This window comes from Sus scrofa, chromosome 5 (genome assembly GCF_054392235.1).
Source record: "Sus scrofa isolate SSC_HxYL_T2T_F1_AM1 chromosome 5, Sscrofa_HxYL_maternal_Yorkshire_Landrace_v2.0, whole genome shotgun sequence".
In the NCBI taxonomy this organism is placed as follows: domain Eukaryota; kingdom Metazoa; phylum Chordata; class Mammalia; order Artiodactyla; family Suidae; genus Sus; species Sus scrofa.
This window is the reverse complement of record NC_139387.1, coordinates 109,369,109-109,387,859: the sequence shown is the minus strand read 5'-3', so window position 1 is coordinate 109,387,859 and position 18,751 is coordinate 109,369,109. Positions and strand designations below refer to the sequence as shown.

The window sequence follows — 18,751 nt, the reverse complement described above, 5'->3', positions numbered from 1 at the left end:
TCCGTATTATAGGGGTTCCAGAAGGAGAAGAGAGAGAGAAGGAGACAGAAAAAATAATCCAAGAGATAATGGCTGAAAACTTCCCTCACATGGGAAAGGAACCACTCACTCAAATCCAGGAAGCACAACTAGTACCATATAAAATAAACCCAAGGAGGAATACACTGAGACACATATTAATCAAACTAACCAAAATTAAAGACAAAGAGAAAATCTTGAAAGCAGCTAGGGAAAAGAAACAAGTAACATACAAGGGAACCCCAATAAGGTTATCAGCAGATTTTTCAGCCGAAACTCTGCAGGCCAGAAGGGAGTAGCATGATATACTTAACATGATGAAAGGAAAAAACCTCCAACCAAGATTACTCTACCCAGCAAGGCTGTCATTCAGATTTGAAGGAGAAATCAAAACCTTCACGGATAAGCAAAAGTTGAGAGAATTCAGCAACACTAAACCAGCCTTACAACAAATACTAAAGGAACTTCTCTAGGCAGAAAAGCCCACAACAGGGAACAAAAATTCCACAAATGACAAGGCTCACCAGTAAAGGTATATATATACAGTAAAGATATGAAATCATCCATGCACAATTATACAACCAAAATCAGAAATCATGAGAAGAGGTGGGTAAAAATGCAGGACACTGGAGATGAACTTGCAATTAAGAGAACTTAAAACCATCTCATGTACATATATACGCTTATATCAAAACTTCAGAATAACTGCAAACCAAAAATCTACAATTGATACACAAACAAGGAATCTCTGGAGAAGAAAGATATCTCGTAGTAAATAAGTGCATAATCCACCATGAAGGGGGTCATTTGACCCCCTTGGAATGCTGAAGTCTCCTTAGATCTGATTCTGATTTCCTCTCCATCAAAGAATTTATGATAATTATAATATAAATAATGCAACTGTACAATTAAATAATACAGTTCTACAATACTCTCCATGGTACAATGTAAGGTCTGTAACGTCTTGTTTATCACATCACCTAGAACGGCGTAATGCCTATGGCGAAGAATCAGTAAGATATAACAAATTGTGAGGACATATTTATATAGTTACACTGTTTTTTAACCAATTTATGCATTTTATATTTTACTTATTTTCAGAGGGTGTATTATTTTTGTTATTCTTACCAGTTGTTATTCTTTTTATTATGCTATATAAAATATTTAATGGTATATAAGGCTTTCTTCTTTATAAATTTTAGTTGCATAATATACACAATTTTAATGTAATGCTAATTTTTAAAGAAAAATTGGAATGTAATAGGTAATACTAAATAGTAAAAATGAAAGCCATACAAAATGGGATAAAGGATATAATTTCCTCTTTGTCTCAAAAAAAGAAAAGACTGCTCATTGGAATAGTTGTATACATTGTATATATACACAATGATATATTATTGTTAGACAATTATTTGTCTATTCTTTTTTTAGGTTATCAATCAAATGCCCAGCATATAAAGATTTGAAAATTAAAGAATGGGCTGAGTAAAAGAAAAGGTCTTAATTCATTTCAAATGAAGCTAGAGGGGAAAAAAGATTTGTGGGTGCTCCAGGAAAAGAGGGAAAAGAAGAGATAATTGAGAGAGGGGGAAAAAAGAAGATATGCTAGTGATTTCTTCTTCATTCTCTTCCAATGGGTGAATTTTTTAAAATAAAGGCTGTAACATTAGCATATGCATCCTTGATTCTTGTTACTTCTGATTAAGAATCATTCATCCCTTCTTTGGTTTGGGTCTTAGGGCTTGGCAGATGTCTTATTTCAGAAAGCTACAGCACAGAACCCCCAAGAAAAAATGGGAAGAAGCTTTTAAAAACTGCAAAAGCAGAAAATAAGCTATTATTTTTCTTCTTCTTCCTAGTTGATGACCCTATACATTGGCAGACGTTGTACACAACTGTTAAAGAGGTCTCAGCTTGTTCATACAAAATGTAAAAAATGAAAAAAACTTTTCCCTTAGCTGCTCCAATAGCATTATCACTTTGTTAACAGGCATGCTGCACTCCTAAATGGAGAACATTCACTCCTCCTGGAACCAGCAGCCTCCAGGCACAATTCACCTTATCAAAGATAGCTGTCCTATCCTTCTCCTAGGCAGCACGACCTTCACCCCATCACTTACTGCCCTCTTATCCAGCCTTCTCCTTATTTTCTTCAGAGCCCTTGTCGCCCTACGACATCTCTTCAGTGTCATTCTCGCCCAATAGGATGGAGTCCCCATGCAACCAGAAATTTTCTTTTGTTCACTACTGCACGTCACCAAGGAGAAATTCAGTGATTTTTAAATGAGAGAATGTTAGCGAACTATCTTTGAGAAGAGAAAGTCCCTGATTGGGTCATGGAGACTTGCAGAAATTACAATCAGCACATTTAAAACAAAGAGCTTCTATCTTTACTACGTAGACCTATGAGTATGTGTAGATATGCGTACATATATATATATATTTAGAGAGTGTGGGTGTGTGAGGGATAGATGTGTAGAGAGAGAGATGCGAACAGCACCACTAAAAGTGTTTTATAATGCACTGGAACTGTCACTTAACTCCAGTGACACAGATATTTTGGAGGATTTACATACACAGTGTCAAATTACCACACTTAGGGTGTCTGTCTGGACACCTCAAAATGGTGTTGGTAAAAAGTGTTTCTAGACCCAGAATAAGATAGGGCCCCAGATGGCCTGGATTCCTGAGTGAACTAGTAAGGAAATACACTCAAGTGAAACATGTAAGAATGGTGACTTGTTACCTTATCTTGGACTCCAGGTTGTCGTTAGGGTAGGGTCTGCCCACCTATCCTAATTATATGAATTCTGTGTTTGTCAACCTTCTGGTGTCAGTACTGAATTCACTGCATCTTGAGAAGAGCATCTAAGCTCTTTGATTACAATTTCGTTCACTGGGATCCATAAGAGACCCCCATCTTGGACCGCACCTCACCAGGAAGAGGCTGCTCGAGTTCCACTGGTGGCATCTCCCAGAGTCCGCTCCTATTATCTCACCAATTAAGACTGGGTTGAGATATCACAGTTTTCTATCTTGTTCAATAAAATAAAGGCTCAGGTGTGATCTAGACCTTTGACTAAAAGGAGTCAAATAACATTTGTTACTGAAGCATATCCCTGAACCCCTTAGAGCTTCACCCCCATCACCCAAGCTGCTCATCAAAATATTCTTGCCAGAGGCAGAAGCTAATTCTGGTCAACACAATTTTCTCCATTTCTTACAATTTGAATGTATATTTTAGTGCCATTCACACATTGGTTTTCTGAAAAATGCCTGTCTAACCTATGCTTAATCTGATTTTGCCGTAACATAGCACTGGTTGCAAGAAAGATATGATAAAAAAGAACAACAATTTCTACTGTTAAATAGATTGAGGGTCAAGAGTTTAGCAATGTTTAAGAGCTTTGAAACCATCTTGGTTTGTATCATATGAATCTGCTAATTATAGGCATGTGAATATGAGCAAGCTACTCAATCTTTTTAAAGTCTGGATTCCTCAGCTATATAATGGGAATAATGACAGCACCTAGCTCAGAGGACTGATGCGAGGATGCTAGGAAAGTACTGAGAAAAGTTGTCATGACAACTGAGAAGAACAGCTGACCTGGAATGACTATCAAGGAGCAGGTAAACATACTCTCTCCCTTCTCTTCCTCCTTCACATGGGAAGGATCCCATCCCTAGGTCTCTCTTGTGCTACCAAAGTCTTGCCATAATGTGGCAGTTTCTGTTTGCAGCTCTCTTTAATCTGCCACATACAAGAATAAAAGCTGATAGGAAACAATGACCACTTGTCTTCTTTATTAAAGAGCATAGAAAAGGCCCTTCCTTAGGAATAAGTGTTGAATCAAGTTAGCAGGGGTGATAAATATTATTTAATATTGTTTAAATTCAGCTCTTTAGGAAATGAAGTATCTAGCCAGATAGCTGATGGAGGGATAGGTAGATAGACATAGACAGACACACAGGTAAATGTATGCATGAATGGAAAAAGAAACATAGAATCATATGGATGGATAGACAGATGGACAAATAGGTAGATAAATGCGTTGACAATTGACAGAGTCAGATGAAATCACATAGGTTTGTATGGATGGATAGATGGACAGATGGATGGATGTTACAGTATTAACAAGGTATGAAAACATCATGATTTGGAATTTAAGGTAAAGAGAGAAATCCTTAGAACCCTGTCTCGCTTTTGAATTACAGCCCAGCACATTCGGGTTTTAAATCTATGCTTTTCAGACTGTGGCATGGTGTGCTCAAGTTACAAGACAAACCTGTTACATTTTCCTAGAAATTCTATAATTTTCAAGTATTTGGGAGAATTTTTTTATTTCTGTTTAAAGAATTGCAAATACATAATAAAATAAGATGCAAACGCTTGGGTACTTAGAAAAAGTCCTGTGATTTCTATGTTAGGGAAGCGTGGCCTTGGCTACCATCCTCTGGACTCTCCGGTGGCATCCTTTCTTTCTCTTTTGCCTTTTTTGTCTTTATGGCACTTGGGTTGCTAATTTTAGAACTGCATTATCAGTCAGAGGGTCACAATAGTTGGTGTGGTTTGAAATGCAGCCTCTACAATTTTTGTTTTGTTTTTATTTTAGCTATGCATATATTCATTTCTGCTAAAACTAAACACACATGTTAAGGTCATGCTGATGCAGTGAAACTTTCAGCAGGACAGGGTCTGAGATGCAGTGGAGCACAGGACACGATCTTCTATGAGTGGAGGAGGAAAAGCACAGATGCATGTCAAGCCAAATACCCAGTGGACCCACAGCACGTCCCTCATGAGTCTAAGAGAGCAGTCAGGCGGATGAAAATCGCATGAAAACAAAGAGTCACTGCTGAAGGAATAGAGAGTGCAGTGACCAAGGGTGCCTTTCTAAACCCATGTAAGAACTTTGATGTTCTCCAAGAGAAATTACATTGTCACATATCCTGCCTCGCTCACTGTATTTGAGCATGAATGTCCACAACTTTAGTATTTGAAAGTGTGCTAAAAATGCAAAACAGTTGGTAATCTCTGGGTTAAATTTTGCATCTTAAATCATGAGACTTCAGCTATAATGGAAAAAAATTAAAATCATTATATAAAAAAATCAGGAGACTTAGTGACACCTGTTAGAATACCATAAACACATGGAAGGAGCGGCTTTTAATAAGTGAATCTAAATATGTATGTGTCAGATTCCTTTTAAGTCACAAGGCTTTGGATGGAACATAGATATATCAAAGATGATTCAATGTATGTATGATATAAACATTCAGAGATGCTTTATTTTGCAAATGGCTACAGACTTCTTCAAATGGACAGATGAAGAAAATTGCACACGCACAAGCAAAACTCCAATAACATTTTTGGATGAAAAGTTTGAAGACCTTTCTCAGAAGCCCATTTGTAAACAAGTAAGCTTTTCTCTGTACATAAAAAATGTGAGAAATTTTCTAAGATTCATCAGGAACTCTTGAGCATATAGTCACAGCCATCAAAGAATGTTTATGATTTGGAAAGGATTCTTTTTCAAAAATTTGGTGTTTTTTTTTTTTTCTTCACAGTGAGCTGTAACTGGGTGGCTCTATAATTTATGTGCTAAAGTAGGACACTTTTGAGAGTTAGAGGAGGTGCTAAAACAAGAGACTGCTGGATCTGGAGCACATACTCCCTTTAGGAGCAACAGCCGTGACCTGAAAATCCGCCCACACATTACTACACAGTCCACCATCACTGCCACGGGAAGACCCTCCTGGTCGCATTGCTCTAAGGCAGTTCCTGGGTGTCACCTCTGTACATCGCGGGAGCACAGAACCACCACGATTCTTGGTGTTTTCAAGACTGTTTGCATGGAAAACAGCTTTGGTAGCCAGAGATCTGGAGCACAAGTTAGGCTGCTTTCTTCTACCTCATCATAAAAGATTCAGGTTTTCTCAGCTTGAGATTCCTCCAACTACAGCACAAATTCTGTGTGTGTAGATAATGCACATAACCCTCACGGGACAGAGGATCAGGAAAACAGACACAGATGTGATGCTCACGCTGCTTGCGGGGCCATGAATCAAAGACTTTTGTCTTTGGCCCAGGACTTTCAAGTCTTCTGCCAACATCCAACAATCTGTAGAAGGCTAACTTGTTAACTTACAAGTAGGGCAAGATCTCAGCTACTTCATAGCTCTTAATACACAAGGACTGGGCAAGGGCAGCACAAATAATCACTGTGATGATGATACTTAATCCAATTGAGTCCTATAAAGAGCATCAGACAGGAGTCCAGAGATAAGTTACATCCCCACTAGATGACAATCTTTTTGAGTGACTGAACATGTCATGCCGTGTATCTCTGGTCCTCAGTTTCCTCATCTATAAAGCAGTCAGAAGAGGGAGGTGACTCTTCAAGATCCTTCTGACTCTAAATTCTTTGGATTTATGATTCTTTTGGTATGCTCATAACTGCATCTGTTGTTCCCACCACAGTATTTATATACGTAAAGCTTCATATGGTAACTTAAAAATCAGAGAATATCAGCATTAAGAAGCTCCGTAGAGACCATCTACTCTAGATATTCTGTATCCCGTGCTCTGATAAATCCCAGGACGCTTCAGAGAAGATTGGGGAACTCCAAAATTCTTGATTAGTTTACTTTTCATGTAAATGTAAACCTAGTTTTTAAACTGAAGCAAAACCACATGGACACTAAGAGGTATATAAGTCAAATGCAACCACATATAGGACTAGCAATGAGGAAACATATCCTTACTGGCCCTGTGAAATCCAAGTGCCGCACAATCCGATGTCTGAAATAAACCTACACTGATAAAACTGTTTCTTTTGACTGCTATTTAGATGAGGAGTGAAAAAACAACAAACCACTGTGAAAGGCTGAGTGTATCAATCAGAGCAATGGAACACCGATGTATTTTAGGACTATTATTCGATGAAAGGGAGTATCATGAATTGGGGTAAAGAAGAGAAGTAGAGAGAGAAAAGCTAATAATGTAACAATGTATATATGGACTATTACAATTTAGTTTATTTTCCTTTTGAGTTGAAGATCCCCTTTCGTCTCCTTTGAGGTCACAGAGTTAAATACTGCAGTAATTTGGAGTATGGGTTTACTACAGTAGCTTTTGTTCCTACTAGAAAATCATTATTGAGGGTTTCCTTGTATATAAGTATTTCCTTGAACAGAAAGTTTTCTTTTCTTTTGCCTTGGCATTGCTACACCGAAGATGCAGGGACGGGCATGAACTTGGGAGTAACAAGCCAGAATGGAACAGAGATGTGTATAAAAGGCAGGATGTTAGAAAGAATAGAAGCCAGCAGCTGCTCCATGTGCAGAACATTTAAACATTGCTCTGGCATCGAGGTGACTGGGAAGTGATGGCAACTTTGATAGAAATAGGAAAGTTAAAGAGAGTAACCAGTTTTGAAAGGAAAAATGATGAGCACAATTTGAGAAAGTTGGAGTTTGAAGAGATAGCAGGCCATCTGGTATAAATCGCTAATGAACAGCCAGAATTCTGGAAAGAGGCCTAGTTAGAAATACAGATTTGGTAGTCGTCTGTGTCCACAGATTGCAGGCTTCAGGTATCAGAAATTACCTGTTATTCTTGAATCTGGAAGTACCAGTCATGCTGGCAATTTCCTGCCACTCTTTCCAATAAAAAGTCCACATTCGGATTTCACAGTGACTCAGGAAATTGCCTCAAATCTCTTACACCATTTTCCTGGTGGCAGGTGTCAAACCCAAATCTGCCTTCACTTTAAGTGTACAAGTTTTTAAAAACAGTGTTGTGCATAGGTAAACTGAAAAATTACATCCTCCTTTATCTTAGCAACATGATAGTGTGAAAAAAGCAATAATAAATCCTCCTCACCAATCAATGCAAGTATTCAGGTTTACGAAGGTGTATGGGAATTACTATAAAAGAAAAGGGGACCTGACAATTTCTGTTTGATTGCGGAATGTGTAGCATCATCAGAATGACGAGGCAAATGCTGAGGATCATTTTTCTGAACGTTTCAAGAACTGACTGGGTATTCAGCAAAAGCTAAATGAAAATGTCAGGGTAACAACGACGATTTTGCACTTTAGCCCTCACTGATGCTTGGCGCACAGCGAAATTTGATTGCGGCTTCTTAAAAGTATGGAATCGAACATTCAGAGACATCAACCGTACGAGGCTATACTAACTAGAATGCTCCTTTATTTTCCCTTCAAGGGTTTTGTTTTTTAATATATATTCTTTTTAGTAATACAGTATTTGGTTAATATATATGTCTCACTCATTAAACCTCATACTTTGAATGTGAAGGTACTTTTTTTCTACTTTTATTTCTTTGTTAAGCATGACATTATTCTAAGTTTCTCTCAGATACCAATAAATAAGTAACAAGAGTTCAGTGAGTATCTAGCATGTACCTACCACAGGCTGAGCATCATGGAAATTTAGGATGGAAGAAATTAGGACTTACTGGGGAGGCAAGATTGGACAGTGATAAAATACGTTTTCAACTTTCTATTCTGTGATAAGGAAGAGTAAGATTTGGGAAATTGGGTGTAAATACCCACTTGGTTGACATGAGCATCTTTGTTTTTGTTTTTTTGTTTGGTTGGTTGGTTTTTTGGCTGCACCCACATCATATGCAAGTTCCCCAGGCCAGGAACTGAATCTGAGCCACTCTTACACCACAGAGGGAACTTGATGAGCATCTTGCTTTTAATCAGAAATGACATCTACAGGGACATCAGCTTTTCCACAAATAAACTATTTTCCACAGATTCTACTAACACCATTACAATGACATATTATTGAAAGTGGCTAGGTGATTTTCATTTTTAATATGTTATCTAATGCAGTCGTAAGTAATTCTTACTAGCCAGTAATTTATTGGTTTTGTTAAATTAAAAGAAAAATCTATTAAGGGAGGTTATTATATGTAAATGGTAAATCTATTTAGATAAAAAAAATCATGTTTCATGTGTTTTTCATTAATTATAATGGCACTGATCAATTTTAAATGTGGGCCCCCGCTACATAGCAAAATTGATTTTTTCCTCTGCATTTTAATTTCTGCAGCTATTATCTGGGAAACAAAAAGTATCAGTTATTTTCATTATTCCATGTATGTGAGGTATAGCTATTCATTTCTGCAAGTCATATTTGTTTCAAAGTATTATTACTTTGCATCCAAAAGCATCAATAACAACGTGAGTTAGAGCTACCATTTTTTGAATGACTAGTATGTTTCAGGTACTATCTTGGAACTGTTTTTGTACCTGGTACTTTATGTCATTACTGTCCATGACCATCTGGTAAAGTAGCTATCATTACCCACAATTACACAAAAGCAATGTGGCTAAGTAACTCTCTCAAGTCATCAATTAGAAGTGACAAAGGCTGTTTTCAAACCAAGATTGCCTGGACTCAAGCATTAAATTTTTACCCTATCACCATGCTGCCTCCAAGATATCTTTGAAAATATTGAAAATGAAGCTATCAGTGTAAAAATAAGACCTTGAGCCTGTTTAATTTGGGGTTTGTATTTCAGCAACATTTTAACACTAATTCTTTTAAGTGAATAAAAACTAAATTAACTAACTCTAACTCTGTAATTTATTTCCTTATATGCTCAGTATCATGTCAACCCTTTGTTAGCATGGCTGACATTTCCCAGCATTGAAATTTATTACATATGATCATACTTCTGTATTGACTACAGATATTTCTTTCTTCTCTGAACAAACCTCTTTGTTGTCACACTGTTAGCAGATATGTATTCTACTCTACAGACAGCAATAATGCATAAAAATATGGTTGTAGATATTCATGTCCTTTCTCAAGCCCCAGCACATACTGATGTAACCATCACGTCATTCATGTTTATTTCATCATGACAAGAACAAAAACAGAAATAATTAATATTGATTTCCCTGATCTTGCCTCTAACCTATACAGCTTTCACAAGTGTGGATTGATGGAGAAACACTTTGCCTCTGAAGCTCTCTGACATTTAAATATTTAAGTTCCATTTCATAGCTCACTAAATACTACTGGGATACACAAAAATAACTACCAAAAAAGCAGAACTACACAAAAAGAACTTGAGAAATTAGCTGAAACCAGAAAGTCTCTACAATTTTAAAAAGCTATCGTTAGAAACTTATATTCTCAGCATCAAATTTGTATTTTCAATCTCAATAGGAGAGATATGAACATTATTACTCTTTAATAAAACCTTGACTAATATTTCCTGTTATTGCCCAAATGCAGGGACACCAAGAACTAGTAGTCTGTTAGTATTTACAACTTACTCCCTAATTTATGAGCAGATCACTCTCTCTGACTTTCATTTACTGCTTTCTTTTGACCACAGCCCTGCAAGCTTGGGCAGGTTATTTAACCTCTCCAGCCTTCCTCATATTTAACCATTTAACATATAACATAAATCCACGGATTAAATGAGAATATGTGTATGTGTTACACATATCAAAGAATGCCTGCCATACACGTAATAGACTCGCAATAAGTTCCCTCCTTTTTTCCTTTTCATATGTATGTTTACCTGTGTATATATACTAAGTAAACATCTGTTAAATACATTGTACTCGATCACATACTATATACTTTATATGCATGCTATAAAGTATAATGTGTAAATATACACATTATATTTATATATGTACATTTGTTAAATACATTATATTTTGCAAAGCTTTCACTCAGGATGGAACCAGAATGAGGCTCTTGCCTCATGCACAAAATTTAAGATGATGCCTAAAAACTCCATAATCAAGTGAATATTTTAATGCAGTTTTTAAAAATCAGAAATTATCAAAAATTCCACGATGAACAAAACATTAAAGGCAAAACCAGTATTATTGGTCTTTCCTTTGCCTCAGGCTTCAATACGGCTCAGCCCAGCACTGCTTTCACCAGAATTTCCTAAGCATGTTGCAGGGCTCTAGCCTGCCCACAGGAAGAATACTCAGCCTGTCTGCATTCTTGGTCCAGGGACTCTTGCATGAGGTAGCTCACAGCCTCATTCTTTTTCCCCAGTTTGTGGCTGGAAGCTTTAAGGCTTGAAATCGGATATAGGAATAGAGGCTTAAATAAGAGCTGAGAACTTGAGAAAACAAGAATGGAGGAGTCCAAAGAGTCACAGAGATCTAGTGATGAGAGAGCGTTTGTTCTAGAACTTGCCGACCTTGAAGAGGTCGCAGACTCCTGTCTCTCTGCTTCCTCTGCTTCGGTTTCCTCCTCCAAGAGTGATTTCTGACCATGACATGTTTCTATAATGATTAGGGAGGCTTAGTACATTTCCGGTTCCTCTTAGGCCTGTGACGAAAACAGAGAGCTCCGTGGTGATTTTTTTTTTGTTGGACTTGGGGTGGGGGGGAATGCCTTGGTGATTAGCAGTTACCTAAGTACTCAGCATATGTAGGCAAAGAGTTAATTTTCACAGTGCGTTAGAGAAATTAGAATGGGTAATTCTCTTTCCATAATATTTTCTTCTTATCTCAAGTGTTTAGATCAGCCTCTACCAAAACCAAATTGTAGACCAAATTAGTGCTTGATGTGACTTGATTTTAGTGGGTTCTCTCGCTAAGACATGACACATCTCCCTCTTCATTATCCCCGGGGGGAAGGAGTGGATCACCCGTAGGCAACCCAGCAAACGGATTAACCAAGCCATGGAGTAGAATGAGTGGGTGACAGTGATTCTATCCCTCAGTTATGAAATTCACAAAACATATCTGCAGTTATGGTGGCCATGTGTGCAGCATTTCAGGTGAGCTGTGGATGGTAGGAGAAGGCAACATGAACCTGCAGGAAGCCCCTGATTTATTTGACAAGTATGCTGGCATCAATGGAAGCATGGCGACTTCCTGCAGCAGGAGCAGAAAGGCAGCATATGGCTTTCCTCTTGCCCCTGGCTTCCCTGAGGGGCACGCAGCTGCCAGAAACTCACTTCATCTTGGGAAGGCCCTGCTAGCATGGCAGATAGAGCCAAGTTCTTGCTGCAGCGCAGTCTTTCAAACCATGGGGCCTATGACTCAAGTCTGGGAAAACATAGGCTAATAACCCATGTGCTTCCGTTAAGGGAACATTTATAGAATTTAGACTCTACAGGTTCTGCACACTTTTCCCAGGAGTCCCACATTTGCTTCTGGTATAGAAAGAAAGAGTCATGTTTCTGTCTCTAGCACTCTGGTATCTCCAAAAACCACTTCCTAGCAGAACCTTCCTTGATACAGATTTTGTACCCTTTCACTGGGTGGTTTCAATATGCTGTTTGGTTTGAAGGTAACAACAGATTAATTTCTCTGAAATATATTTAGTTCTTACTAAATGCAAAGGTAAATCCCTACTGAGTTCTCAGACTAAATGAGTGAGTTTGAACCCAGGCCTGGCAGCTTTATAAATGACTGTGTGCTTCACTACTCTGCTTCAGAGGCACCTGGGACGCTTATCAAATGCAAAATTACTGGGCATCACCCTAGCTTTACTCCCGAATCATAATCTTTGGGGAAGAAGCTAAAGAATTGTTGTATTTCCAAGATCCCACTTGACTCGTGCACATTTAGGTTTGGCCATCACTAATTTGCATCCTGATTGCACTGATTCCTTTAGAATTTGAAGTTCTGGTTATCTTAGGAGGAGAGCTGGTATACATGTTCCCAGCACTACTGTGACAGCTGTCTTCGCCTCCTTCAAAAAAACCACTTGGTTGCCTGGTATCAGTATATACTCTAGTCATTGCCCCAGCCTGAGCTCAGCTCAGCCCACCCACCTCAGAATATACTGGCAGTCGGGGTCAAATGAGTCAGCTTCCCAAGCGCTCATCTTGAAAAACGGAGGCCAGCTTTTGCCCCTTACCTCCTCTCTTGAGTTTTGTTAAAATAAAGTCTGTTCTTATCTGTGGAAACAAGCGTGCATGCCATCTGCTTCCTTGGAGATGTCAGAGTCCTACAGTATCTTTCATTCAGCAGACACTGATTTCACCCCTGCTTATGATGTCTCTTCATCCTCCTCTCCTCTCCCATGCCAGCAGCTTTCTGCCATCAGATGCAATTAGTGTATTTGGACATTAATCTATTCTTTATGCTTCATTTTCCTCCCCATTTAGGCCTAAGGAATTTTATATTTTCATATCTCGTGACGCTCTGTGGATTCCTTATTTCTTCAAATAATGTACTTCTTTGAAAATGTACACACAATGTCTGTGTTTACCTTCGCTGTTTCTTAAGTTTATTATTTAAATAATGCCTGAGATACTGCATATGATACTAGACAGACAAGCTAGAATGGATGGCTTAACTAAGACAAGCTATTGTGTCTACTTCCATTAATACTATTGTGGTTATCTAGGATAACACATTTGAAAAACAAGACATTTTGTATTGCATAGCACAAGCACAATCAATATTCTAGATTGTCAATGAAAAAAATCTTTGACTAAGTGGTAAAAAGATTGAAAATATTTAGATTAGTAATGATTATTTGAATATGGAAGGCCAGCTAATTATTTAAAACAATAATACATGGGACCCTACGACTGCTCTTAAAAATACAAAGTCTCTTTAAAAGCCATAGAAACCGCTCCTTAGAAATAGTTTTATTTAACAATTAAAATGGGCTCAGGAGGTGATTTTCACTGCTTCTATTGCTTTCATGGTGTCTGCAGTTTATTGGTGCCTACTTTCTGAGGAGCATCACGGGAATGTAAGAACACATGGCATTAGGATACCTCATTCATCAGGTTAAACGACATATGTCACTGACTTGGGTTTCACTCTTCAGGGTGCTCCTGAAGCACATCGGGCCCCAGCTTAGCTGGCAGCAGTCCGACATGCAGAAGTAGCACATTGTTTCTCGTGAAATGCCCTTCAAGTTGCTCTCATAGCTGTGTGAGGCCTCAGCAGAAATGCCGAGAGCCAGAGAGGAGAGAGGGTCCAGGCACCAGGCAGTAACCCTGTGTGGCGGTGTCTAGCTTGGTATCTCAGGCAGGGAAATGTCAGGATCACTGGTGAGTGATTAACACGCAGACAGGGCAGGTCCATGTTACACCTGGGAACCTGCAGCTCACTCAAGCTACAGTGCGCCTATGCAGAATCCCAAAGCAGCCCCTGGGGTGCCAGGTAAGCCTCTTACCTTCATTTCTAATAGTCTGAAGTTACTGCTGAAAAAGAACTGAGAAGTTAAGACTCTTCTCTGCCACCATGTGATAATTTGCTTTATTCATCTTTCTATGAGCAGGCTTCAATATGTGCATTTTCCAGAATGTACTAAAGACGGAAATAAATTCATGGCTGGCTGGGTTAAGTATACTGAAATGTGGCCAGAATGAAGAAAAACAAATTGACCTGCATGTAGACCAACCATGAGAGACTTTGCAATAAGACTTTTTATTAATTGCACATGCCAGGAAACAGTCACTTACTAAGACAGATGAAATAAAATGTTTCCATTTGGCAAAATGCTTGGAGGTGGAGACAAATTTAATCAATCAAATGGGAACATTAGTAAAATGAGGAGAAATAAGACACTATAAGCAGATCACAATTTCATGGGAACTTTCATTTGTCTTTGGAGCAGCAGAATAAAATGGCTGTCACTGCTTTAATCACTTGAGAACCAGAATTCTTTTCAGAGTTTTATCACTTATTGTTGAATATCCTGTGTTAGGAGTCCAAGGTGCAGATTCTAAATCAGAGAATCATTTATTTGATTTGCGGCAGCCACAGATTGCTTGAGGAATACCACTTTTGTTTACAGAAAACTGAAATGGGCATAGTAGAATATATTCCTATGCTTCAAGTGCATTTTAAGACAAGAGGTCAAACTCAGGTTGTCCTTGGACAAGTGAAAAGCAGAAATCACAAAACATCAAGTCCTAGATTGTTTTTGTGTAACATTATAGGTCTATGATTTTGAGAAAATCTTACTTTTTTTTTTTAAAAAAAAGAAGGAAGATGGTAAGATGTAGAGAATAACATACAGTTTTCTCTGATGATACTCCAAAAATGGATTCTTAAGAGCAGATCCTATTAAGATCTTTTCGTGTTGCTAGGAGAATTGTTACCATAGGAACAATGGTACCAGTACGCATCACTTAAACACATATAACACATAACCTTGAAAGTAATTTAATTAAATATCTTTAGAATTTTACAGTGTTGTCTTTTGCAGCATTTGTGTGTATATTGTGCAACTTTTTAAGCCCTTTTTCAGGCAAGCCTGAGTAAATTTTCCCACTCTCAGTTTTTAATTAGTTTACATTCTCACTTTGTTACACTGAAGTTTTGTCTTTCTCCAGCATATGGAGGGGCGGGTGGGAAAAACTTTAATATACTGAGCTCAACCGTCGTTTTTATGGGAACATTGAATCACAGAAATGATGAGCTGCCATAATCATAAAATAAAATCAAAGAAAATGTTGGCGCTGCTACAGATTTAAGTCATACTTTACCCATAAGCTAGTCATTTTACCTTGAGTATTATTTTGAACATAAAATGGGAGCAAGCAGGATTCCTCAAATTCCTTAAAATATATTTCTGATTTTTCATTAAAAATCACTAATTCTGATCCAATGGAAGAGAGTTCAGCTCAAGCAACTTTGGGAAATACTCTACATTTTCCCTTAAAAGTATAGCTAATAAGACTCCAATATCAAGTATTGATGTACTGGTTTACTGTTCAAACAGTATGCTGGCTCAGGTTACAGAGCTCCCTAAAATCAAAAGCTTAAAGTCCCAATTCAAGATGTAAAGTGTTAACATATTGCCAGAAAACACATTGGGAGAAGCATCCCTGTGTCACTGGTTGGAAATTGTTCATTGCTTGTGGATTTCCTGAAACACTAAATGGGGAGCTTGGGAGGAGTGCCATGGACGATAAAGCGCGCCACACTTGCAGGAGTAGGCTTCTACTAATGTCGCATCCACCATCACTCTTCGACCTACCACTTCCTCCAAAATTAGTGCATTTATGTCACTGTGGATCAAATTACTTCTTAATTTTTACCAATAAAATGTGCTGTCTATTACTCTATCTATGCAGTAGACAGTCAGGGAACCAAAGCTATTTCCCCTGAATTCCAAAAGCAGTCAGGACAGCAACATCAATGGTACCTGTTAACAAGGATGATATATCCAACAACTGACATAAAATACTGCCTCAATGATGGAGGAAACAGAGAGAGAAGCCCCAGACACAAATCTCTTCCCTAACATTTATTAGCCAGGCACTTTCCCTTTATCCCACCAGCCAGGAGAGTATAACTTAACCATCCTGTCAGGCCAAGCTGCGGTGAGGGAGGGGGGCTTCTGACTGTGTGAGGACCCTCTCCAAGAATACTCAGACCACAGGCGTCCATGGCCCAGGTGGCACAATTTCACTTGTAAATGACAAAACTGGACACCAGCACCAAGCACGGCTCCTTTCCACCACATCCCTTCACCTGGGTAGTCACAACACCTGATGTCCCAGTGCTGGGAACACTTCAGTGCTTCTTAACCATCTTCATAGACTGGCTTGTTTCTCTTGGAGAATCTTGTCTCCCAAGGAAAGATCCATGGGATAAGCTTCCGATAGGCTTTCATTTTAAACTAGCAAGCATTCTCTTTTACCTTTCCAGGGTGGAAAGAGCCTTGTTTCTGCCTATACGACCCAAAGCAAAACATTTTTCTATCCCATTTATCTGTAGCTTGAAGGCACTTCCTAAATTTTGTGTCATGTCCCTGTCCTCCATCATATTCAGGGCATGGTGCACTTGGTCATCAAGACTAGCAGAGTCTGACTTTGTCCTGGACAAGTTGCTCTCCCTGTAGTCATCAGAGGAAGAGCAAGAGTCTGGCTAGTAGGAAATCTCTAAGCCTCAGTTTCCATATATATATAGAAAATTAAGAGCATAGCCTTACACCATTGCTTTGGAGTGTTAATGACAGTTCAACTAAATAATGTACATCAAGGTACATAGCCCACTATCTGGAATATTAAAACTCTTGCATGGAGGATAGATTCTATACTACATTATCTGCAGAACTGATTCAGAAAGAAATTGGATTCATTTCTCTCATTGTAATCAGCTTTACATGGACTCATTTTACAGTTCACTTCTCTTCATGACTGTCATTCGTGGGTCTTCACTTTGAAATTTAAAATTAATTCAAATTCCAGGTGAGTGTTTTCTGAACTTGATATAAGGAAATGCGCATGGGACAGCAGATACGTTACTTTAAAAATCTACTGCTACAAGAGGCTTTGTTGATCATAATGTAAGCAGTACAATGCAGAAAAATCAAAGAAACCAGAAATTCCAAAAGCCCAAGTTACCAATTCTGTTTGCCCACCCCACCCTTAGACTTTTGTCCAATGTTCATTTCTAATGTCCTAAATGATGAAGCTGCTTCTCCTTCCCCTGAAAAACTCTCACAATAACCATCAAAGGCCCTCCCTGATAGACCAAGTTTGTATTTTCATTTAGTCCACTCTATTATTTTTGGGTCTGACCCAGAGTACTCCCAATTCATAATTCTGTCCCTCGGATTTCCATATGCTGGAATGGCCAACCCAGTCATTTTTTTTCAATCTTCATGATTTCCTGAAGATTTTCTTTCAGTTATTTTTTTTTCTTTGATCAAAGCGCTGGTACTTGTTTACATCTTTCTGAATATAATATTTGGAGTCCCTACTGTTGATTGGTGTAAGGTATTGCAATTTCCATTTTTTATTAGATTACCTCAGAAGACAATTTAACTCTATCCCTTTCATTACACTGGCAAGTCCTTGAACACTTATTTTCTATAATTCTCATCTCACTGCATTTAGATCCTCATATGTGTGTAAGAAAGGAGGACTCCTAAACACACGTGTGTGCACACATCGCACGTTGTGTCAGAGCTTCTTTGGAGTTGGAACCACGTCATGTGAGTCTATTTTGTGCCCAAAACTCCACAGCTGAGTGTTTTCCATGGTTGTTGCTCAATAAACATGATATCGAACTCCCTTCTCAAGACGCAAGTCAAAATAAAAGCAGTAACGTTCTTAAACTTCAAAGTAAACTGTAAAATTTTATTTAAAAAGACTGTTTTAAGAGAAATTTCTTAAAACTTATGTGTGTAACAATTAACGATGGAGGTTCAATTAAACTCAGTTTTCAGGCTGCTGTATAAAAGCTAGCCACAAAATTATAAGCAATAGAAAAAACTACCTAAAAAGACAAAAAAAAAAAAAAAAAAAGGAATTCCCTTCCTGGCACAGCAGAAATGAATCTGACTAGGAACCATGAGGTGGCAGGTTCGATCCCTGGCCTTGCTCAGTGGGTTAAGGATCGGGCATTGCCATGAGCTGTGCTGTAGGTCATAGACATGCCTCGGATCTGGCATTGCTGTGGCCGTGGCATAGGCTGGCAGCTTTAGCACAGATTAGACCCCTAGCCTGGGAACCTCCACATGTCATGGGTACAGCCCTAAAAAGACAAAAGACAAAAAACAAACAGAAAAAAAAACTCCCTAAGTTTCCACAGAATCACCAGTTACATTAACAGCATGTGAAATATTTCTATAGGCCATATCACAAGGGTTATTCTCTTACTGATGTGTAGTTCTCCATTTCAATTACTCTATTTCTTACCTTTGTGGAACTATTTTTCATGGACACTCCCCCAAAAGCCCTGGCATTGCACTTCACTATCAGTTTCGTATTTCTCTAGCAAACTT

General features: G+C 38.4%; 1 protein-coding gene across 5 annotated transcripts in view; it reads left to right on the top strand.

Moving 5' to 3' along the window:
* The window catches only part of SYT1 (synaptotagmin 1), a 521,895-nt gene that overhangs the window by 241,432 nt on the left and 261,712 nt on the right, over window positions 1-18,751 (top strand). The window lies entirely within an intron of this gene.